The sequence below is a fragment of the Vulpes lagopus genome, chromosome 7 (genome assembly GCF_018345385.1).
Source record: "Vulpes lagopus strain Blue_001 chromosome 7, ASM1834538v1, whole genome shotgun sequence".
In the NCBI taxonomy this organism is placed as follows: domain Eukaryota; kingdom Metazoa; phylum Chordata; class Mammalia; order Carnivora; family Canidae; genus Vulpes; species Vulpes lagopus.
In genome coordinates, this window is record NC_054830.1 from 44,929,273 (window position 1) to 44,954,646 (window position 25,374).

At 37.0% G+C, this 25,374-nt stretch overlaps 1 long non-coding RNA gene across 1 annotated transcript in view; it reads right to left on the reverse strand.

Annotated features, from left to right (window-relative positions):
* LOC121496292 overlaps window positions 1-25,374 on the reverse strand; it is a 75,105-nt gene that overhangs the window by 11,902 nt on the left and 37,829 nt on the right. Inside the window, exon 2 of the long non-coding RNA XR_005989140.1 lies at window positions 18,886-18,977. This is a non-coding gene — a long non-coding RNA (uncharacterized LOC121496292). The remainder of the gene's footprint in view (window positions 1-18,885; window positions 18,978-25,374) is intronic.

The window sequence follows — 25,374 nt, forward strand, 5'->3', positions numbered from 1 at the left end:
GCCACTGTGGAAAAACAGTAATGGAACTTCCTCAAAAAGTTAAAAATACCAATACCATACAATTCAGCAATTATACTTCTGGGTATTTATCCTAAGAAAATGAAAATACTAATTTAAAAAAATACATATATCCTTGTGTTCTGTGCAGCATTACTTACAATAGCCAAGATATAGAAACACACACACACACACACACACACACACACACATACATATACGCAATGGAATACTATTCAATCATTAAAAAAGAATGAAATTTTGCCATTTGTGACAACATGAATAGACTTTGAGGGTATTATGCTAAATTAATCAGAGATAAACAAATACTGTATAATTTCACTTATATGTAGAATCTAAAAAACAAATCAAATGAACAAACAAAACTCATACACAAAGAAAACAGGTGGTTGCCAAAGGGGAGGTGATTTGGGGCGATGGGCAAAATGGGTGAAGGAGACCAAGAGGTACAAGATTCCAGTTATAAAATAATAAGTCATGGGAATGTGTACAGTATGATAGTTACAGTTCATAATATTGCTTTGCATATTTGAAATTTGCTAAGAAAGTAGATCTTTAAAGTTCTTATCACCAGAAAAAAAAATTTTTTGTAACTTCTCTGAGGACAAATAATAACTAGACTTGTTCAGATGAGCACTTCACAATGTATACAAATATTGAATCATTATTTTGTATATCTGAAACTAATATGTTAATTTTATTTGTTTTAAAAAGGAAAACAAAATATTTCAATCCTATTTCCACTACTCATTTTTCCTTTTTTTTTTAAGATTTTATTTATTCATTCATGAGAGACACACAGAGAGAGATAGGCAGAGTCACAGGCAGAGGGAGAAGCAGGCCCCATGCAGGGAGCCCGATGTGGGACTCGATCCCAGGTCTCCAGGATCCCGCCCTGGGCTGAAGGCAGTGCTAAACCGCTGAGCCACTAGGGCTGCCCCACTACTCATTTTTCTTAAGAGAAAATATGTCAATCCTGGTTGCACTACTAGTTTTTTTCAACATGTTATGGATTTCTTTACTTCTTCCTGAAAGTGGCCCAATTGCTAGAATGGCTCCTGGAATAAGGTAGGCACCAATAAGTAGTTATTGAATGAATGCAAAAAAAAAAAAAAAAAAAAAAAACCATGAGTCAGACTGAAAATAATTTTTATGATTAAATATTTCTATTTTATGAATTAATATTCAGGGAAAAGAACCAATTTATCAAAGATCAAAGGGAATATAAATTATTCCATGTCTTTCTCACTTCAAGTAGAAGCAGTGATTGGAAACTTTACCTCCTGTCGTTAAGTGTTTCCTTTCATGTTCTTGCTTTTATTTTTTTGCCTTTCATAGGCTTCTTTTTAATATCAAAGTTCTATGTAGATGCTAGATAGAATCTTCCCATTTCTCATGTTCACCCACATATTCATTCAATAAACATTCATATAAATGTTTGTGTATATTCATATATGTATAGAACTCAGCCTGCTGGCATCAAATACGCAAACAAGAATTACTATACATCATGATAATATACCTGATGCTTCCAGAAACATTTCCCTGGGAGTAACCTAGGAATGATACCTATCCCAGATGTCAGCAATAAAAGAAGTATTCAAGGAGAAAAAGATATGTATGGCAAGTCAAGACACAAAAGGTACACAATTAAAGAAAGGTAGGAGGAACAGTATAGGCATAAGAAATAAAGTGTGTGACACTCCAGAAACATAAGAGAGCATGGCACAGTCAAGGAAAAGAAAGAAATTCTTCTGGGGCACTTGGGTGGCTCAGTTGGCTAAGTGCTTACCTTCATCTAAGGTCATGATCTCAGGGTTCTGGAATTGAGCTCTTATGTCCCTGCTCAGCAGGAAGTTTGCTTTTTCCTCTTTCTCTGCCCCTTCTCACCACTCATGCTTCCTCCCTCTTTCAAATAAATTAATAAAAATATTTTTTAAAAATAAATAAAATTTAAAAAGGAGAGAAAGTCTTCTAGCAAGAGGAGACTAATGAGATCTGTAGGCATATGTCATCAAGGGCATGTGTGTGTGTGTGTGTGTGTGTGTGTAGATAGGTAGATGGATAGGTAGATGGGCAGACAGATAGTATATAGATATAGATGATAAAGATATTAGGCATCTCCATAATTTTACAAGTCAACTTGACTGGGCTAAGGAATGTCCAGTTAGCTGGTAAAAACATTATTTCTAAGGGTGTCTCTAAGGGTAGTTATGAAAGAAATCAGCATTTGAATCATTAAACCGAGTAAGGCAGATGGCCCTTACCAATGCAGGTGGGCATAATTCAAACTATTGAGGGTCTGAATAGAACAAAAACATGGAAAAAGGACAAATTCATTTTTTCTCCTTGAGCTGAGACATTGATCTTCTTCTGCACTGATTCATCAGTGCTCCTGGTTCTTGCTTGGGCTTTTGGATTCAGAGACTTAGACTAGCAGTCTTCTGATTCTCGTTGCCCTTACACATAGCCTGAGTTACACCATTTCTTAGTTCTCCACCTTACAGACAGCAGATCTGGGCCTCTAAAACCATATCAGCCAATTACCTATGAACTTGATGGTTTAACTTCTAAGCTATTATCCTAAGAAGACAGTCATGGGTTTGGAAAGAGATGTTCACTCAACACTATTTATGATAGTGAGATATCAGAAACAATTTAAATATCAAAACCTGCAAGGATGGTTAGATAATTATACTCAAATAATAGTGTCATAAGGCTATTTAAAATAGTATTTTTAAATAATTTTTACTTTCCTGAGAGGGATTATGCCACATGTTATCATTAGAATATGGGATATGAGCAGCCCGGGTGGCTCAGAGGTTTAGAACTGCCTTCAGCCCAGGTTGTGATCCTGGAGACCTGGGATCGAGTCCCACGTCAAGCTCCCTGCATGGAGCCTGCTTCTCCCTCAGCCTGTGTCTGTTCCTCTCTCTCTCTCATTCTGTGCCTCTCATGAATAATAATAATAAAAAAAAGAATATGGGGTAGGGATTATTTTATTTATTCTTTATACTTTTTTTATAAGATATGTGTTAGGTTTATAATCAGAAAAGAATTAAGATGTTCATAAAAGCCCTCAAAATAAGATTTACAGTGACAAATGACATATTTTTCAGAATACTGAACCAAAATAAAGATACGATATCCCTTCCCATTGTTATCATGCAATAGATTTAACCATCAAAAACACACATAAAACTCCAAAGCAAAAATCAGTGGAATGTAGTAAATGAATTTGGTTTATTAGGGAGAGAATTTTGATAATTAGGAGGAGGTATTGGGGGTAAAGAAGGATAAATGACAGAATTATAGTCAGGAACCAGAAAGGGCTCTTCAAGTATATCTGTGTACATTGTATCTCAACAGAGAGCAAAAGATCTTCAACTTCTGAAACCTATGATATAAACTACATCCAGCCTATCCTGATATCTGTCATTTACCTTTATTGTGGGGTAAGGAGCTACCAAATGAAATTCACTGATCCCTTGTTTCCAAATAATATGTCCACTTAGAGAGGAAAAAGCTTGGCACTGGTAGGCTAGGTAATGGATTGATGTCTAAGGCCTAATTTTAAGTCCCAGCTCAACTGTTTATTTAGGGCATGATTTGGGTAAGTTACAAAACCAATAGGGGATAGTTACCACATTTGTTAATGGTACCAACTCTGTCTCCACAGTAGAGCTGTCACAATGACCAAATGAGATCATATAAATGAGAGATAAGAAGTACTACACAATCAGAATATGTTTTATAATAAAATAATTCTTACTTTATTAATAATTATTTGCCCTCCAATAGCAATTCAAAGATAAAAAATTAAATCCTTGGTTGAAAGAGCAATTGACAGATGGATCTTGTTGCTACTCTATGTGCAGTGCAAATGAATCTGGACCCAAAAAGCAGATGACCTTCTCAGGTAGACAACATTCTTTGGCTAAAGTTCCTGTGTAGCTGTCCTTCCAAGGTAGACTATGAAACAAGTTTTAAAATGTACCACCAGCCACTCATATTGTTTTACTTGATCTGTTCATTCATTTATTCACTGAGAACAGATTATGTGCCAGGCACTGGAAACAAACAATAAGAACAGAAATCAGACAAAGCCTTGCCTACTTGGAGCTCATATATTAATCACAGAATCACACAATGTATCATGAAAACTGTGATGACAATAAAAAGAAAGGATATTTAGGGACACCTGGGTGGCTCAGAGGTTGAGCCTCTGCCTTCAACTCAAGGTGTGATCCTGGGGTTCTGGGATCAAGTCCCACATAAGGTTCCCCACAGGGAGCCTGCTTCTCCCTCTGTCTATGTCTCTGTGTCTCTCATGAATAAATAAATACAATCGAAAGAAAAGAAAAGAATTTAGTTAGAGGGGCTGATGTGGATTGAGAAGTCCAGAAACACCATTCCTGAGCTGAGATGTGAGATGACTCCATAGGGAGAGAAGAGTCAAAGAATCAAGTAGAGGAATTAACATTAGTAAGGCTCCTGTGACCCTAGACAATAACATCCAAGACAGTGAAAATAGGACAGTATGCCCAGAACACAGAGGATGAAAATTAATGAGGTATGAGTGTAAACAGGTAGGTGTGTTAAGGATTTCTGCTTTTATTCTAAGAGCAATGAGAGCCACTGAAAGCTACTGAGCAGAGAAGTGACAAAATCCATTTTGTGTTTTGAAAGACTGCTTTGGCCATAATATATCAGGATATCAGGTCACTGTGTATGAGATTTATATACAAGTTTTTTTACACAGAGAGTTACATTCAGGGTCCTACAGTTGAAAATTTTTTATTAAAGTCCTAACTTCAAAAGACCTCTGTATTTCTTTGACTCTATTTCTACAAGACAATATTAATAACCACACACAAGAGATTCTTGATGATTCCTAGCTTGATCAATACTGCCTAGGAGGAATTAATAAAATGTAATGAGTTCTTAGCCTTATGTTTCTCACCTTTTTCCAACATGGCATACCAACAGGTTTTGGTTTTTAAAAAAAAGAAAGAAACTGATTAAAAGAGGCAAGGGCCAAAGTCTGAAAACACTGGGATATTCTAGCAAGCACTATGAGGTTTTTAAAAAGATTTCTATTTTATTTATTATTTTAGAGAGAAAAAGAGAGAGACAACAAGCAGGCGAGGGGCTGAGAGAGAGAATCTACAGCAGACACCCTGGCAGAGCTTGGAGCCCCATGCAAGGCCCAATCTCACAACCCTGAGATCACAACCTCAGCCAAAACCAAGAGTTCAACCAACTGAGCAACCCAGGTGCCCCCACAAGCACTGTGAGTTTAAACATCAACATCTAGAATGGAGTATTTATCCACAGTATTAAGATGTACTAATGTGCCAATCAACAGTGAGGCATCAAAAGAAACTGAATTCCAATAATAGCACAAGTACTAATACACTGAAGTCAGTAGATGATCAACCTGTTTGTGGACACCCCTATAATAACTTCACTGTTATTCATGTCCCTTATGAAATGTTTTCTTGAATTAAAGAGAAAGGAGCTACCACAGCCTGGGACATTACATACAACCCCTCATTTGTGCTAAAAATTCACTGTCCTCTCATCACTAACTGAATAAGATCATTTCCTAACTGGAAATTGAAGCTATTTTAAAAATTGTTGTACCACATGCTATCAACAACTTAATTTAATTTTAATTTTAATTTTCTCTCATACAGGCATAAATATTTAATAATAAAGCAAGCACAGATTAAGAAAGCATAAATGGTACATGCACATTTACATAGGGCAAACATGAAAAGGATGCCAAGAACATTACTACTAATAATGGCACAACAATTACAATTTCTAGGTCAAAAACTATGTGATAGTACAAGTGAACTTTGTAGTAATGCTAGTCACACAGATAACATAGTTAAAATCTGGAAATTATAAGTCTTATAATCATCACAATAAAATAAAAACATTTTATGTTTATTCTTTGATGATATACACTTGCTTGTTTCATTACCTAGTAGAGCATAACTCCTCTTCTAAAAGTGAAGATAAAAATCAGATTAGTCAGGATCCCTGGGTGGCACAGCGGTTTGGCGCCTGCCTTTGGCCCAGGGCGCGATCCTGGAGACCCGGGATCGAATCCCACGTCAGGCTCCCGGTGCATGGAGCCTGCTTCTCCCTCTGCCTGTGTCTCTGCCTCTCTCTCTCTCTCTCTGTGACTATCATAAATAAATAAAAATTTAAAAAAAATCAGATTAGTCATGTTAACTGATTTTCCTACATAAATTATAATTTTGAGATTATAAAATGGTAAACTGTATTACTGACATATCAGAAAAAATATCTTAATGAATGCTGTGTGATATGAATACAAATTGGTGGTAGTATCTGCTTATGTACTTTGGATTTTATCCAATTCCGGGTATACTTGTGGAATGGTGATATGCATGGGAATAACACTCATCCTGTGCATCACATCAGGAGATGTCTGATGTCTGGGGGATCTTGGCAAGAGAAAGTGAAGTAGGCAGCCCAAAAGAGAAAGACAAGAGATTAGCACATGTGGGAAGGAGAAGGCAGACATCAAAGAGTCTCACAGGGTATGGCTTCTAGCACAGGGTGGATAGTAGAAGCATAGAGTGAGGGTGCAGGGAACAAGGAGCAAGAACTTCAATTAGAACACAGGGAGCATGGAAGCAGTGACTCAGACACTGAGACTAACAAGAAGCAGAATTCAGGCTCAAAGAAACTAATAATAGGAGCCAGAGACCAAAGCTTGAGAGTGCAGGGAGCAGGACTTCAGCAGGAGCTGGAAGGCAGAGATTGAAAAAACTGACAGGAGGAGCAGAAAAGTGATGACCCTGACTGCAATCTTGATTGACTCAGGGCAGGTGGACAAGGGTGTATCCTGGTAGCCAAGGAGGAGCATATACTTCTTGCAACTGGAGAGTTTATTCTTCCAAGGAAATCTGACCTAGAGACTCAAGAAAAGTCAGGGGAAACCTACAAAGAGCATCAACTGGAAAAAGATCCATTGTGTGAGATGCTTCAGATGGAGGGATGAGGAATCAGCCCTGGGTTCAAATCCTGTCTTTCTTAATAACAGCTAAATTTTAGGTCAATTCTTCCAATTTCTATGTGCTTCAGCTTCCTTTCATTTAAACAAGATAAATAGGTATAATAATACCTACTTTTCAAAACTGTTAAAGTGATTAAATGAGAGCATACACATGAAAGAACATGGATCCTGGCAAAATAAATACTCATTTCTGTACCTTCTCCCTTACCTCTACCAATATCTATTACCTTTCATCAATAGGGCAGTATTGCTGATTTCTGTTCCATCTGAATATTACAAGGCCTTTTCTACATGTATTTGTTTACTCCTTGCCCCCTTGACATTATGTGATGTTTCCTTCCTTTCTACATCTGTTATCATGACTGAACAATATTCTTAGTCTTAGAAATGAATCCCTTTTACTTGAAATAATCTGGTTACTAGCTGAACAGTGTGTTATATAGGGAATAATGGAAAAGATTAACTGGTCTGCAATTGTTTTCACCAAAGGGGCTTCAATGTTCAAAGTAGCTAATTGGCTCTTGGAGTCTTTTCTACCAAAATCATACCTTTTATCCGAATGACAGGCAAAAGAAATAACTGGATTATAACAATGCAAAATCCTTGATGCTTCTAAACAAACTTAATTATGCTGCTCCATTTTTGTATAAAGAGCTTCAAATGCAGATAAGCATAACTCACTGAAAATTTCAGGTTAATGACAGCACTGACTAAACTGGTCCTGTTGGGAGCAGAAGGTTTCAGAGAAACAGAAGATGAAGGACTAAAAACAAAAACAAAAACAAAAACAAAAACAAAAGGAAAGGTTAACTATAAAGTTGTTTAGGTAGCTAGTCACCTATATGTTTTAATAGTAAACACCACCCTTTCTCTTTATACTATCATGCTGAAACATCAAATCCTAAAATCAGCTCTGTAAGCTTCCTGACCTCAATTTTTGCCATAAGCCTGACAAGGTAACTAGCAATCATAGCAGGTATAAAACTACAAGGCATAAGATAACATAAGCCTGATACTTGCATTGAAATCATTGATTAATTTAGCCATTCATTCAATTTAACAAATAGTTCTTGTCTACCACATACACAATATTGTGGCATATAACAAATTGTAATTTTGTCCCTCAAATTAAAAGATAAAACATAAAAACAAAATGTTGTTGCAAACTGAAGAAGGAAAAATGGAAAGCACAGCATTCCAGAAAATAAAAAAATTTTAAATTCTTTTAACTACTCCAAGTGACAGTGTGCTCTCATTCAATTTCAAATCACTAACCCCCATAAAAGTTAAATAATTCTGATAACTAATTTACTAAAAGCATGATCCTGTTCTTAGCAGAGTTGTTTCTATCTTTCTGAGGTAATTATTAGGATCTCTTCTATTCTGCCTCAGAATGGGAACCAGTTCCTGATTTGCATTATTTCTGTTGAATACAACTACCTTTCTTTGATAGAGAACACTTAAAATACTTCCTCCAGGGGCACCTGGGTGGCTCAGTCAGTTGAGCATCCAGCTCTTGACTTCAGCTCACGTCATGATCTCAGGATTGTGGGATTGTAATTAAGTTGTTGATACCAGCATTGTGAGTAGGGGCTCCCTGCTCAGCTCAATGAAGAGTCTGCTTAAGACTCTTTCTCCTTCTCCCCTTAGCTGGCTCTCTCAAATAAAGAAATAATAATGATGCTTCCTTCAAACCCCACAACTTTTTGTTGCTTTGTCCACTGATGCAATTATACTTCCCTATCTTTGGCCACAATTTGTATTGTGCTATTCTCAATACAATTGTGGCCTTGGTATATGACCTTCTGATAGAGGGGTTCATTAGAAACTCCTGCAGTCACTCATCACTCTTTTCTAGTTGCCATTGTCATCTAAGCTTTATATTTTTCTATCTCCTATCATCTTTTAATTGAAGATACTTTACAAGTCACCAAGAGAAGTAGTTAAGTTGTCAGCTTTAGACAAGCATCCTCCAAATCTCAACATTTCATGATTTCCTATGATATAAGTATAAGGACAAATACAACAGTAATCAGAGGAATACAGCACTAATTCTGTAGGTCACAGATCAACTATTTTTTTTTAACACACAATTCATTTTTTGGTTAAGTTCAACCAATTTTTTTCAAGATTAATTAGCCCCTACCAGCTAATAAGCTTTAAGCATATATCATGTGCATTTGCTTTCAAGCCATATCTATGAAATGATTTTGTATCTTTACTTCCATCCTGCTACTTAAATTGATTCTATGCAAATAGTAAAACAATACAAAAATACATGGCAAAAGAGGCATTATTCTGCACTACCCCCTTGCCCAGATGGTGAAAACAGTGAGTCAGCAGCAGTAGTGGGACCAGAATCAAGCCAACTAATTAATTCACTGTGCAACATTCATTGCATGAAAGATACAATACTTAGGAACATGTGTTCTACAATTCCACATTTTGCCTAGTCTACTCTGAGCTAATATGTCCTTGCTATTCCCAAGAATGGCAAAATCCATTAAATCAACTCTTCAACTCTATGTTAGACTAAAATCAACAGGCCCCAAAACACCAATAAAGATTTCAACATAAAGCTACACTAAAAGTGATGTTAGGATGCAAAATTAGAATTCAGGATTTTGTAAAGCGGCAATGTTCACTACATACTACATTAATCATCCAGGAAATCTGATTATAATCTACTACATTAAATAGGCAGAGGAGGATTAGATGAGTGAGAAGCCCATCTAGAGATCTGCAATACTAGCAGGGGCAGGGAAATGGTTTAGATTTATTGTAGCCTAAGCAAGACATGAGTTGGAAAGAGCAGTCGACCATCAGACTAAAATTAGAAGAGCAAGTTTCAACATGGAAGGAGCACATCAAGAACCGAAGAGCAATGGCCCAATAGGCCTTGAAAAACATCAAGCTGAATTTAATGACCCAGACAAGTTGCCACAAGACCTATTGATCCAGAAACCAAGTCTCTGATGAAGTATAAAGAGTACTTGGAACCAGAATGCCTCAATTTCAGTCTGGAATTGAAAATTCATGACACAGGTGACCTTAGGATAGCCTCTTGATCCCTCTGAGTCTTAATCCCCTTACACAAAAAGGAAATTTTTAAAAGGTACCTTTGCAAAGTTGTGGAAGGTATTCATCAGAAAATGGTTTGTAAGATGTAAACCGATACAAATGTAAAAGTCATGATGGTGGCATTATTATGGAGCTTGATTTTAGCAGTATTGACTTGATGGAATAACATTTCAAATACTGTCTGATACATTTTCGTCCTGCCTAAGTCTTATTGACCTTGTGACCCTCTAGTCACTGAGGCTAAAGCATCTGCTACTGGAAGGCAGAAAATAAGGAAGTCATTGCTCAACCTTTACTTTTTTCAGTCATAAAAACTGTGATAGTCATGAATGCAATTGGTCTTAATTGTAAAAGCCATAGAATAAAGAAGGAGAAACGAGGTTTTTCTAAGTCACAGAAGCTTCTCTTTAATATTAAAAACCAGTGATTAACTAATTCAAGGCATCTGTTTTTTTCCTATAAGCAAAAGAATAAGAAATATACAGGACATAATGCAAGACCAATTTCCCATTACAAAGGAAAGCCTTCAAAACCATTCCTAGGCTGGATTAAGAAGGTGAGAGAAACAAAAGAGAATTCTATTTAAGTGAGGGCTTCTTTCAGGTCTTCCCATACGTCCCCCACAGGCGTGGGGTTTCATTTCTGGATTGAAAGAATGGGTAGTAGAAGCATCCTTCCCCTCAGCTATACCTTGAGGATGTAAGAATAGAAGGGACTTTTTTCCTGCTTCCATCTAGACTCCCAGGAGAATGCAATCTTTCAGAATATAGTCCACCAATACTAAGGCATTGTAGAGAAAGACGGTTACAGACAACGGGGGAGAAGGCAGAGGCAGAGAAAAGATCTGTGAGAGAAACATGTTCTTAGAGCCTATATGTATAATAGAGGAAAAACAGATATACCCAATTGCCCCACTGGGGCCTGCAGACTTGGGAAGGAAATATGGGGATCTGAAGAGACTTGACATTGGGTTGAGACATTGGGTTGAGACATTTGCATTAGCTTTTGTCCCCTTCTCCTACTTTTCTTACTGAGAGGAATCTGCTCATGTGCCTAGAACCACCTAGCTCACACGACAGAGGGGGTCTACTGCCCCTAACTTAGGAAGTGTCTTGGAGTGGCATACAAAATTAGCAATAAAAAGCTGTGTTCTCTAGCAGAGTTGAGTGCCATTTATCTTTGACATTTAGCAAGGGAATTTTAGTTGGCTATGAACTATGCATTCTACTAAGCCCACAAAACGAATATAATATATACAGTTGTAGTTTCTATCCTAATTTCTTTGTCCTTACAACAATGACCTAATTATATAGAGAAATGTGTAATTTGGGCTATTTTACCTGAAAAAAAATATTCAGTTTATGAGGAAGATCCTAATCTCCTACAAAAAATACAGTATCTACAAAAATGAAGATAGAATTAAATGTCTGAACTATGTTCTGTTCTTTTCTTCTCCTTTGACTACATTAAGTGTCATCTCTGGGACAACCAAATCCCCTGAAAAGTCTATCAAAAAGTAGAAAATAATAGTTATACAAGAGGTTTTGAATTCTCTTTCAAATGTGCATGCACATGGCATGTGCGCACACTCACACACACAAACACACAGACACACACACACCATGAGCTATTTAAAAACATTTGTACAACCTGCCCACATTATCTTTATCCTAAAATAAAAAATAATAATAAGATAACCTCTTAATAGATTCACCCTTATGGAACTGCTGAACTTTCAAATATTGAAAAATGAAACCCTGAGTGGCAAGAGTAGGGAATGAACACAGCCAAGCTCGTTATGAGCCTACCTTTTTGGCTTTTTTTACAGGTACAATGAACTCAAAGGTCTCAGGGAGAGAATGAAAACTAGGAAAATTGAAAGTTACAACTTCAAGCAGTTTCCATCAAACCACTTTCTTCCCAATTTGTTATATGCACCCAGCCAACCTCTTCAATGAAGGAGAAAATCTGTTTTTTCATCGGATACAGTGGGAAATCATAGCAAAGCGAGGAAGCATACTTCCAAGAGGAAAAACTACAAATTGCCTGACGTGGTGAATATTCGGGCAGTCAACAAACAATCTGAAATTGCACTTCTGTATCTTTATGTTTTAACACAAAAATGCACCCTAAAATAAAAGTGTTCATGGTGTAATCTTATCTAAAATATCAACTTCTCTACTAATTCATTGCACTTCTGAAACCAGAATTGGGAAACATTTGATTTTGGATTATCTGACTTTCAATGTAATTCAGTATCAATAAGAGTTTATTTGTGCTTTTCTACAAAGGTTTCCCAATTTTTTTTATTTTATTTATTTATGATAGGCACACAGTGAGAGAGAGAGAGAGGCAGAGGGAGAAGCAGGCTCCATGCACCGGGAGCCCGACGCGGAATTCGATCCCGGGTCTCCACGATCGCGCCCTGGGCCAAAGGCAGGTGCCAAACCACTGCGCCACCCAGGAATCCCAGGTTTCCCAATTTTGTAAAAATCCAGCTAACTTTTATATGTCCAATGAGTTGTTGTGTTAAAAAAAAAAAAAAAGGAAAAAAGGCACTATTAAAAAGCTTTTAAGACATAGCTCAATTTATGTAACTAATTTTTTATTCATTTTTCCATCTTTTGCATTCCTTTCAAAATGAAATCATCAGCTGAGTATGAATCTTGTCTATCTCTAGCAAACTTTCTTTCTCTTGTTCCTATATTTTCATGGCTACTGCAATATTTTTTTTAAGATTTTCATTTATTTATTTAACAGACAGAGAAAGAGCACCAGCAGGGGGAGAGCAGGCAGAGAGAGAGGAAGAACTAGGCTCCCCGCTGAGCCATGAGCCTGATGCAGAACTCAATCCCAGGACCCTGGGATCATGACCTGAGCCTAAGGCAGACGCTTAACCAACTGAGCCACCAGGTACCCTTGGCTACTGCGATCTTAATTTAGATTAATATTACCCTACTTGACCTATATTGTACATAAAGCAAAAAGACAGCTTTCTCGGAGTCTGCAATTGTTTAAAATGGTATGATCATTCAAACATAAGGTGAAAATCCCAGATGTGAGTTATTTACATATTTCTACCTTTTCAACAAAGTAACATATGGATTAGATGTGGGATATATTACTTTTTTGGATATATAAATATGTATTAGTTTTTGTTTATTTTGTTTTTTTGTTATCAACAAATCTCAGCACCTTGCCTTTTAGATATAAATGGCTCTGAATAATATAGGCAAGGAATTATAAGTCTCAAAATACCAAGCAATGAATAATCTTCCATTCAATTCTTTTGATTGGAGCTCAATAGTGGTAGCACAAAGCCTAGTGGTAAAAGGATGTTCTTAAAATAAATACTTTCCATTCATTTTTTTCAGATTATAAAAATATCACTTGCACTTAGGATAGCTAGAAACACATTTTCAAAAAGAAGTTTATCACAATAACCCATAAATTACTACCTAGGAACAAAGAACTACCACTTATTTTTTATTTTTATTTTTACAAACAGAAGGAAGTCAAAAATATTGAAAACTTCAATTAGCTGTCATGATCAAGGGAAAGGGTATAGTTGTGGTGAGTTAGAAAGTTTTCTCAAATGCCATAATATATGTATTGTTTTTGAAACCATAAAGAAATAAAATATACTAATCTGTCCAGCTCAATAATTAATGAATAAAGCATAATTAATGACTCAAGAACTCTCAGTACTCATCGGTCATGAGGATAAAGATCAATTTTATAGTAGGGGTGAAGTTATAGAAGGGATAGAACAGCATTTGAAAATTCAAATGTCTATACAAGGACCAAGCAGATAATATAAATAAGCAAGTACAAAAATCCTGTCTATAGAAGGCAACCAATTGACACTTACTATTCAATTCTGGCTAATTGCTACCATGCCAAAAAAAAGAAAAAAGGAAAAAATAAACTCTAGTGTTATCAAATTCCCCCACATTTGTTATTTTTGTTGTTCCTTCAAGAGAAACCAGATATTCGTATGTTTATATGACATCTTCCAATTTAAAATTTTTCAATTAAACATTTTTAAAACATGTCAGCCAATCTGCATGCCTATAAGCCAAACTTGGCCTGTCAATTATTAGTTTGTAGCCCTTCTTATCAAAGACTAAGTAGAATCTAGGTCAAATCTAGACCATATTATTGATTTCTGGGACATTGCTGGAAAGAAAGTAAACTTCCAAAACAAAATTCAATATTGAAAAGAACTCTAGGCTTCACTAACTAGTAGGCAGATGAATAACCTACTGCCCCTCAAAGACATCCACACCCTAATCCCCAGAACTGGTGAATATGCTTTGTTCTTTGGGTTTTTTAAAAGATATGTTATTTATTTAAGAGAGAGAGAGAGAGAAAGTGAGAGAGGGAGCACAAGCAGGGGATAGAGAGAGAGAGGGAGAAGCAGGCTCCCCACTGAGCAGGAAGCCTGATGCAGGGCTGATCCCAGGACCCTGAGATTATGACCTGAGCCAAATGCAGGTGCTTAACTGACTGAGCCGCCCAGGTACCCTCCGAATATGTTACCTTACATGACAAAATGGACTTTGCAGTTGTGCTTATGGTTAGGGACCCTGAGATGAAAGATTATCCTGGATCATCCTGGTGGGATCAATCTAATCACACCTGTCCTTAAAAATAGAAGAGGAAGGCAAAAGAGTAGGTCAAAGAGATATGCTATGAGGACTTGACCTGCCATTGCTGGCTCTGAAGACGGAAGAAAGGAGCTATAAACCAGGAAACAAAGTGGCCTCTAGAAAGGCAAGGTAACAGATTGTCCCCTGGAGCCTACAGGAAACAAAAAAGCAAAACAAACAAAAAAAACACGGCCCTGCTGACAGCTTGATTTTAGCCGAGTTAGGCTCATATTGGGCTTCTGACTTACAAAACATAAGATAACACATTCATATTGTTTAGGCAACTAGGTTTATGATCATTTGTTAATAGCAGCAATAGGAAACTAATACAGTGATCCTAGCTTGATGTTTTTATAGATTAGAAAACTAAGGTCCAGAGTATAAAGACAAACCTTGTAGAAATATGCATTTCAAGATTCCCAGGCCAGTGATCTTCCCAGTGTACCTGCCCAGGTTGATTGCTTTTGTGTTTGTCTTTATGTGATTTTTCCCATAAAGGAAAAGTGATTAACTTGAAAAAGGGGAGAAGGAAGGGGGAGAGAGAAGGACAGAGAGCGAAAGAGAGAGGAGAGGGGGGGAGGGACCTGGAGAGAGAAATACTCTGTTTAACTAAGACTTATTAGAGTAATAACATTTGGTTTGGGACTCACAGCTAGATAAGAGGACAAATAAGTGGAAGGAAGAGATGTATTAAGATTAAAAATGCAAAGCTGCTTCAATATATAATCAGTCTACCTTTTTATTGTCACTTAAATGTCTGCCTCTAATCCTTAGCTGTCTAACCAGTTTGGAATTTGCAGAAATTTAAACAGCCTGGGCATGGGTTGCAAGTCCTGCTGTCTGTGAAGGATTTGTAAGGATCTGTTAGCCCAAGATTATGCACATTTTCTGTTGGCTTGGGTGTCAACCATCTGCAATATAACGGGAGCTGTGATATGCCTGCCGAGATCATGATTGCAATCACAGCTCAACGGCAAGAGCAATGCCAGAGTCAGCAGCGTGAAGGACATCAAAGCTCAAGCCTGCTTGGAAAATCTGTCCACTTTCACTTCTGTTCCCCCTTCCAGTGTGTAGTAGAAGAACAGCCTTGGTACCACATACAGACTTCTCCCAAAGGTCCTACAATTAGTGTCTGTGCTGCTGGCACCTGAGCACTCATATAGAGAGACAGCTGGTAGGGACAGGAAATGCTTCTGTCCTCTAGTTCTAAAAGTACACAGTAAGTCTACAAATAAGGCTGTCCTTGTTTATTTTAGACAGATTCCACTAGGAAAAATATTCTGGGATAAGAACAAAAGGAAGAAAACCATATGACATGATCTGCCACTCTTTGTCTCAAAATGGCCAAAACTGACCACATCTCCAATCCTGTCTGTACACTCAGAGCTGCTATAAGCAAAAGTATGTCTATGCCATGTCTCATCCCAGGCATACAGTTGAAAGGCAGAGTGACTGCCCCTCTTTTCCTAAAAACTGACCTTGAGGGTACCCAGAAATGTCCTTTCCTTGGCCAGGTAGGGGAAAGCAAACTGCTCAGCAGAACCCCCAGTGCATGATGGAGAAAGCTGAGCCCAATCCTAGCCAATCCTTCAAAGCTCATTAAAAATTCCATGTCCAACATTAAGACTTCCCAAACCATTTCAGTTCCCTCTTTTTTCAGTTCCCATTAATAGGCTTCTTCTTTGAGTTCAAACCCTAACACCCAGAGTATTTCCCTATGTGCACTTATCAGTAACAGTTCAAAGTAGTCAAAGTAAATATATGTATATATTTGCAGGGAGGGGCAGACATAAGCAAAATATATATGCTTTTGGGCAGATGTTAACTAAAAAAAAAAAAAAAAGAGTATAATGCCAGTTTCTAGCATGGCTGGTACTTAAGCAAGGTATTGGTAATCTCCCTCTCTCCGGCTCTTGGTTTGTATTTATTTATTTATTTATTTATTTATTTATTTATTTATTTATTCATGATAGACATAGAGAGAGAGAGGCAGAGACACAGGCAGAGGGAGAAGCAGGCTCCATGCAGGGAGCCCGACATGGGACTCGATCCCGGGACTCCAGGATCGCGCCCTAGGCCAAAGGCAGGCGCCAAACCGCTGAGCCAGGAATCCCTGGCTCTTGGTTCTGCTTTTCTGCCAGTTGGCTTCATTCTTACCTAAGTGATAGCAAGATGGCTACCAATAGCTTTGGACATATATTCTATTTTTTCATCAACCCCAGTAGAAAAGCATGCTTCTTTTCTAAAAGTTCCAGCAAAAGTCACAGAATTGAGTCGGTGGTTCTGAATGCCCTGGCTTAAACACATGCCCATCTCTAAACCATTCATCAGGTAAGACAATGCAACTGTTAATTTGGCTATGCCAGGATCCCTCTAAGATGTAACAATAGGTCAGTTCAATACTGACCACATGGCCCAAGAGTAGTTTGTTTCTCCAGAGAAAAAGAGAGTGCTACATAAGGAATAAAAATAATGAATGCCAGGCTGGCAAAAACCACAAAAGTCCAAATTTTCCCTAATCCCTAGCAAGAGTGACAGCAGTAATTCTACAAAGGAAGGGAACTCATGGATATGTTTTTCTCTGTTTCCAAACTTTCTGTAATGTTATTATATTGTCTTTATTTTTTAAACAAAGGTGGAAGGCAAGTAATAAAAGGAAAGAAAAGCAATGTGAAGTTTTAAATAAATGTAGATACGATAATGAAAGGGTCAAGGATTTTCTTCAGAATAGGAGAATCTCCCATTTGTAAAAGATATCACCCTTTTCAAACTCTCTCCTTGTATATTAGTTCATGTGATCAGGTTTAAAAGTCACTCCTTCCAAGGGCGCCTGGGTGGCTCAGTCAGTTAAGCATCTCTTGATTTCGGCTCGGGTCATGATCTCAGGGTCATGAGATCAATCCCTTGTGTTGAGCCCCATGTCAATCACTATATCAAGCCTCACATCAGGCCCCATGTCTGACCATGTGGGGCCCGGAGTTGGGCCTGTGTCAGGCTACATGCCTGGTTCCACAATGGGTGTGGAGCCTGCTTAGGATTCTCTCTTCCCCCCACCCCCAACACCATCTGCTCTATCTTTGTCTCTTTCTGTCTCTGTCTCTCTCAAAATAAATATATAATAAATTCACTCCTTCCAAAGATGATTAAATAAAAGAAATGGCATCATGACCTTGTCTTCCAAATGATTTCTACTTCATAAAATGTATTGCTCTCACACCAAGAGCATGACTCCAAAATAATTCAAGGAAAAGGTGTAGGATTTTTTTTAAAAGCAAAGAAAAAAAATATTTCAACTGGCTCCAAACCCTATGGGAAGAGATCTAGAGCTATACAATTCCCTAGCCTCACAGTTCAAGCCCCTCCTGGATCCTGCTCCAACATATCTCTCTAGTTTAGTCTCCTAGTACACCCAACCATGTACCCAACACTCATCAATAATGGTTTGTTTGTACTCCAGCAATCATCAAGCATTCTTAAGACTCCTGCTTTTTTCCACTAGTTCACTGATTGGGAAATGCCCTCAGCCTCCTCCTTGCCTATAAAGCCTTCCCAGCTTTAAAGCCCTATATAAATACCACATTTTCTAGGAAGCATTCCCTTATCCCCTTAAAGTATTTTGAGTTCTCAAAGGACCCTATGAATATTCCTCTCTGATCTGTCTGCCTTATATTATAGTTATCGCTCTAAGTGGGCAAGGCTGTATAATTTTCTACATATTTATAACCTTTACCACACTGAAGATTGCAAATAAACTGCCTATTTTATTTTATTTTATTTTATTTTATTTTATTTTATTTATTATATCATTGAGTAATAGAAGACCCAAAGAAAAGAAAAGTATTAGTATTAGGCACATAACATTTTCCAGAGAAGCCTAACATTTAATTCCCTTCGCCTAGTGGCAAAATACAAGAAGAAAAGAGTTATGAACTCTACTAAATAGGAAAAAAAGATCTAAGAATGAAAGGGAGCTCTCCCTCACTATGATCAGACCTCAGCAATCATCTGAAAGAAGGAGGCGAGTTAAAAATAAAGCTCTCACCCAAAAGGCAGCCAGCATACAACCCAGTTACTTACGCTGAGCCAGCATCTTTCCAGCGTCACTTCCCAGGTGGTTAAATACAGCCATGCAGTCCTCTGGGCCAGAGCCTGAGCTAATTAGGGAGTCTCTGGAAAGGAACACAGAGACTTTTAATAAAAGAACCACCACAAGCCACTTCATTGGTATTATGCCTCTTCAAAATGCCAATCCTTTTCTCACCATCAAGCATCACCACACTAATAAACAGAGGAAAGAGGAGTTTGGGGTGACAATAATTCTGTGAGCCATAAATGCTTCTGTGATCTGCAGCACCAGAATTCTTTTCCTTTTTTCTTTAAAGATTTTACTTATTTATTCATGAGAGACACAGAGAGAGAGGCAGAGACACAGGCGGAGAGAGAAACAGACTCTTCGCAGGGAGCCCAATGCGGGACTCGCTCCTGGGACCCAGGATCACGCCCTGAGCCGAAGGCAGACGCTTAACCCCTGAGCCACCCAGTTGTCCCAGAATCCTTTCTTTAAAGAAAAAACAGAAGGGAAAGGTACACGTATTATTCTTCCATAGGTATGACTTGTAAACATCTAACTCAGTTGCTCTTTGACTCATTCCATTGTTTTGTTTTGTTTTTTTTCCTGAGAGAAATAGCATCTCACTTAGGTTTTCCATGAAGTATTAACTTGAATGATAAAACAGATACCATTACAAAGTACATCACTGGAAAGGAAGCTCCTTATAAACAGTAGAGAGATGTTAGGAAAAGACAGCCTTGACTTTCTCAGATTATAAAAGTGATACTTAACCACGAATATTAGATGTCATTACAGCAGTAATGTCTAACACATCTGAACCAACTCTCATCAGTTAATAGGACAAAACTGTCCTCTGCATATTGGTGAGAGCAGGGACAGTCATGGTTGTGTTAACATTTTTGTTATTTTTGAATTATTGCTTGTGTTTTCAGAGAATCTCAAGGTTGATTACCTTAAAGATAATCCTGTCAAACCTTGAATCCAAAGACCATTAAACTTGAACACATAATTATTCCTTTAAAATTCCTGTAGTCATTTTTATAACTGACTGCAACTGTAGCTTATCAACATTTTTGGCAATAATGATTATGATTCCTCATATATAAATAACACTTTGTAGCTTACAAAACATTTTTTCACAAATGAGATACTATCTAAATTCTCACAGTGGTATCTCTGTTAATTGCCCTAAGCTTATTTAACCACTCCCCAAATTGTAGTATTTCATAAAAAAACAAATATTCCAAATTTTCCCAATTTATTTTTACATAGTAAAATATGAATTTTTTAAATAGTTTATTTATTTATTCATGAGAGACACAGAGAGAGACAGAGACTTAGGCAGAGGGAGAAGCAGGAACCCTACAGGGAGCCTGATGCAGGACTTGATCCCAGGACCACGGGATCATCTGAGCCGAAGGCAGAAGCTCAACCACTGAGCTACCCAAGTGCCCCAAAATATGATTTTTTTAAAGAAGGAAAGAATTATAAAAAGATCACATTTCAGAAATGTGAGTGCTTTTAGTTCATTTTTAGCAACACATATGAAAGCATATGAAAGTATATAATACAATGCATTAGAACTATGGCATTCCAAAATTTCAAAACCTTAGCAGAAATATAACTTTAATTTAGTTTACTCATAAATTATAATTAAGGATTTTTAGTAGATACTTGCAAATAAATACAAGGCAACTTTAACAAAAGCACCGTACTGGAAATTATTTGGTATATGCAGAAGATACAGCAGCACTAACAGGAAAGAACATTAATAAAGGCCAGAAGTAAGGGAAAGAAAGAATGATTGGGTAAAGTAGTCATCCTGAAAATCAAAAATTCATGTTTCCCAAAGCCCAACAGTCATGCCCAAACACAAAACAGGTAAATTCCTTATGTGGAATAATTTTGGAAGCCATGAAGAAGCTAACAAACACTTCATCAGATCCTTTCATTTGGCTAACTAATGCTTGAAATTCCACCAGAAATGCATTACTTTTGTTTGAGGATTTGGCCCTGTTATATTTCCATTCCTTTTAGGATGTAGTGGGAAATGTAGGGTATATAATACAAGCTGCCCTTGGTTATCCATACTCTGTGTAAGTGCCAATCTAAAACAGGGAGAATTTTGAATGTGAGGAATTGATGAAGATGGATCATGATCCCACACTAAGAGTTATGTGCTAAGCATTTTATAGCTACCATCTCATTTAATTCTCACATCAATGCTCTGAGTTAGGTATTCTTAACCACATTTTATATACAAGGAAACCAAGGCTCAGAAAAGTTAGATGAATTTACTGAAGGCTCCAGAGGAACAAATAAGAACCTAGGGTCAGAGTTGGACCATTAGGAAAGATAAACTGACACTACACTGATACTAAGCCAATGGCTTTCGGTTCCTTAAAAAGAAACCTCAGTACTGAAAGAATTAACACTGAAGCATGATTGATTCTTTAAGTGATAAAGTGGCCCCAGGTCTGAATCTAGAAGAAAATAAGCAGGAAGACCAACAAAGAAAATGTCTCTCTCTTCTCTTCGCTTTTCTCCCCCATGCCCCACCTTTCTCCCTTCCTCCTTCCCCCACACCTTTCTCTCTCTCACATACACCACTTAAATTCAAAGCACACTGATAAAGAGATAGAAAATTTAAACTGCCCAATAAGCAATGCATTTATAATTACACTTCCTAATTCTTTAGGATTCCGACACAACAAGGGTACATATTTACAGAGACAAAGGGAATTGAGTGTAAGAGGAATTTTAATTCATGGCAAGAAGAAGGTCATCAAAAAATAAATGGCACTGAACTTTGCCTCAGTTTGAACAAAGGACAACCAGCATGTGGGAAGCTCCATAAATATAACTGGTATTAAAACGTAATCAGGTCTGATAGCAGGATATTTCCTGGTTTTGCCAAGCAAAGATGTTAGATAATTTAATATTGATATTAACAAAGATGAAGGGAGTGGTTATTGGAATTTCATTTTGTTAAGAATTTCCCTAGAGGGTTTTATATTCTTAAACAATAGCATTTTATCCAGAAGAGCTTTAGATACTACAAAATAAAGCCAGATCATGCAAGATGGAAATTGGTCAACTACATCTGACTCCACTAATTATGCAAATTTTTAAGACAGTAAATAGAGAATAATGTTAAATATGAATAGTCACATGCATCAAAAACAGTAGTATTAAAAATGACTGGAAATGCAAAGGAAGAAAACAAATCCTGGAATATGCCAACTCAGTCACTGAAAATATCATTGTTAGACTGATTTTCCAATGCTAATACCTGTTTCCAATCAGGTAAATGATTGGTAGATCATCAGATCCTTTTGTGAGGATTTATTGTGTTTTTCTTAATAAATAAAAGTTTTTAACTCCCTGGAAACCTGAAAATAACCAAAGTCCTATAATAGAAAAAAGGAAAGCAAGGTTTAATTAAAAGAAAGAAAGACAGAGAGAGAGAGAGAGAGAGAGAGAAGAAAGAAAGAAAGAAAGAAAGAAAGAAAGAAAGAAAGAAAGAGAAGGAAGGAAGGAAGGAAGGAAGGAAGGAAGGAAGGAAGAAAGAAAGAAAGAAAGAAAGAAAGAAAGAAAGAAAGAAAGAAAGAAAGAAAGAAATTTGACCAAATTTTAGGACTTATTCTCCTGGTATTTTTTTTTAAGATTTTATTTATTTATTCATGAGAGACACACAAGAGACACACATGAGAATGAGGCAGAGACACAGGCAGAGGGAGAAGCAGGGCTCCCTGCAGGGAGCTCAACACAGGACTCAATCCCAGGTCCTCAGATTCACACCCTGGACTGAAGGCAGCACTAAACCACTGAGCCACCGAGGCTGCCCTCTCCTTGGTATCTTAAACCAAGCACTCCAACTCTTATACATCATGTATTTCCACCTATAAGGAGCACAAACTAGATAAACTCAGGAGTCTAACATTCTCTGATTTTGTAAGTCATCCTTGACTAAATTTTTGAAAATCCACTTTGTTCAAATGCTTCTATACTATCAATGGAAATACTAATTAATTAAAAATTAAAAGCAGAGCCTGTGCTGAAAAGTGTCCTTAAAAAAGGAGTTCTTGGAACTCTGCTGTTTTTAGAGTTTACTAAATGAAGTTCATTCCTGCATATTCTACAGATCTCTGGGTGATATAGGAAGAGCTAATAAAAGTAATTATTCTAGAAAACAAAGTGCTGGAAATTTCAGAAATAATTAAATTCTCCTTTATTCTTACCACGGGGCTGCGAGTTTAACTATCATCTCACTGCCCTCTCTTGGTAGATTAAAATAACAGAAGCTGATTTCTTTGCAGGGATTGAAATTTGGTTTCAAGTTTCAAGAAAGTAGGCTAATTCTTGCCAGTCGGAGGATCTACTTAATAAGACTAGTGTCAATGTAATCTGTAATATATAAAAGGTAGCAATTTGTTACTTTCAAAACTAGTTTCTTCCAGTAGCCAATTTAAAGAGTAACATGCAGAAAGTTTATTAGGGAGTGCCCTGGGGATCTGCCTTCTTCTGGAGAAAGGGAAGAAAGAAGTCAGCAGCTGGGCTGCAGTTCCTTAAAGGGCTTTAGCGGACCTCAAAGCTCTGAAGCTAGATAGCCCTTTGGAGCAGTCCTGAGTTGGGGCAAGACCTAAGCATTTCATAAGCCTCATTTCAACCAGTTATTGGATACTGACTGTCCTGAGAAGGGGCTCTCACCATGGGAGAGGTGACTCTTCAGTTAGGGGCAATTTCTGGAGAGAGCTAACACTTAGTGCTTCTGGAAGCTGGAGCAACAGAAGACCTTCAGTCCTGCAGAAGCATTGGAGGTGTCACATCACAGTATCTAACACTATATACTCTCATTAATAACTTTCTGTTTCTTAATAAACACCAAATAACTAATCATACCATAAATAAATACAGGAAATGGTACAGACACTTTGGAAAGCAGTTTGGTACTTCCTTTTAAAAGCAAATATAATTTACTAAGGTATCTGGTATTCCACTTCTCGGTGGAAGAGAAATGAAAATATATGTCCACACAAAGACCTATGCAGAAAAAGTTCATGAGAGCATTATCTCTAATAGACAGAAAATGAAAACAACAATTCACGGTTAAGTGGGTAAATATAATGTGTTATATCCAAAAACCAGATTCATACCCAGCAATAAGAATGAACAAAATACTGATACATACAATGTGGATGAACCTCAAAAAGATTATAGTAAGCGAAAGAAGACAAAAGCCAAAGATTACATATTTCTGATTCCCTTTATACAAAATGTCTAGAAAAGGCAAATCTATAGAGAGAAAGTAGAATGAGGTGGGAACAGGAAGTGACTAATCATGGGCACGAGCAATATTTTGGAAGCAATGGAAATGGTCTAAAATTGGATTGTGGTGATGATAACACTGTGTAAGTTTACTAAAAAATCCTTAAACTATATACATGAAGTGAGTAAATTTTATAGTAAATATACTGAAGGAAAGGGAGGGAAGAATGGCAGACAGGAAGAGAGGCATCATGCATCACGCACTAGATGGCATGACTGGATAAGAGGCCTTCTTCTCCAAACATAAGACCATTGGGTTAAAAGAACAGCCTACTCTGCATCTGTCAGAATATGTCAGATCAGCAAGTCCTTGAACCCTAATGTTAATAAATGAATTCATTCTGAGTAAGGGTCAGCATAGACCAGGACTCATAAACAGTCTGACAGACACCTCCCTAAGGCAGCTGGTAGGATACCAGCCTATAGATCATGCTAAAAGCAAACAAACAAAGTAACAAACAACTCTAAAGTTCATACTTCAATGTACCTCTAAAATTTCCAACCTCACCCAGACTGACAAATAGGATGGCTTTTCACCACTGATATATAAGTGTGTGTGTATTTATGTGTATGTGTGTATCTATATAATTAATAATATATTTAAGTATAATTAAAATTATTTATTAATAGTAATTATTACTTAATAATTATTAACCTAAAATATTGTTTAATAATAAATACTACACATAGGTATGTATACTTATAATATATTTATAATATATACTATACTAATTTATAAAATATACATATAAATATATATTTATAGGTATACATATATACTTAATAATGCCATGTTTGACTTATTTCTTCCTTCATGATTGCCCTTGATGTTCACTGTAATTTTATTTCAACAAGATACAGAATTTATATGGGGCTAAAACAGGAGTGAGAATGGTGAGAGAGAAGAAAAAGGAATCTAACCTCAAGTAAGAACTTACTACATTCAACACTGCCCATGGTATTCTTCATATACGATTAAGTTTAACTACAATTTTGTGAGGGGAGTAATTATTTTTATTTAATGAAAGAGAAAGTTGAGGCTCAGAGGATTAAGCAATTCACCTGAGGTCACCCAGCATGGCAATAAAACAACTGTGAATAAGAATATATAAACCAGACAACACACAAATATCAGACTTCTTTGTGATTGTCTTTTTGGAGGTATT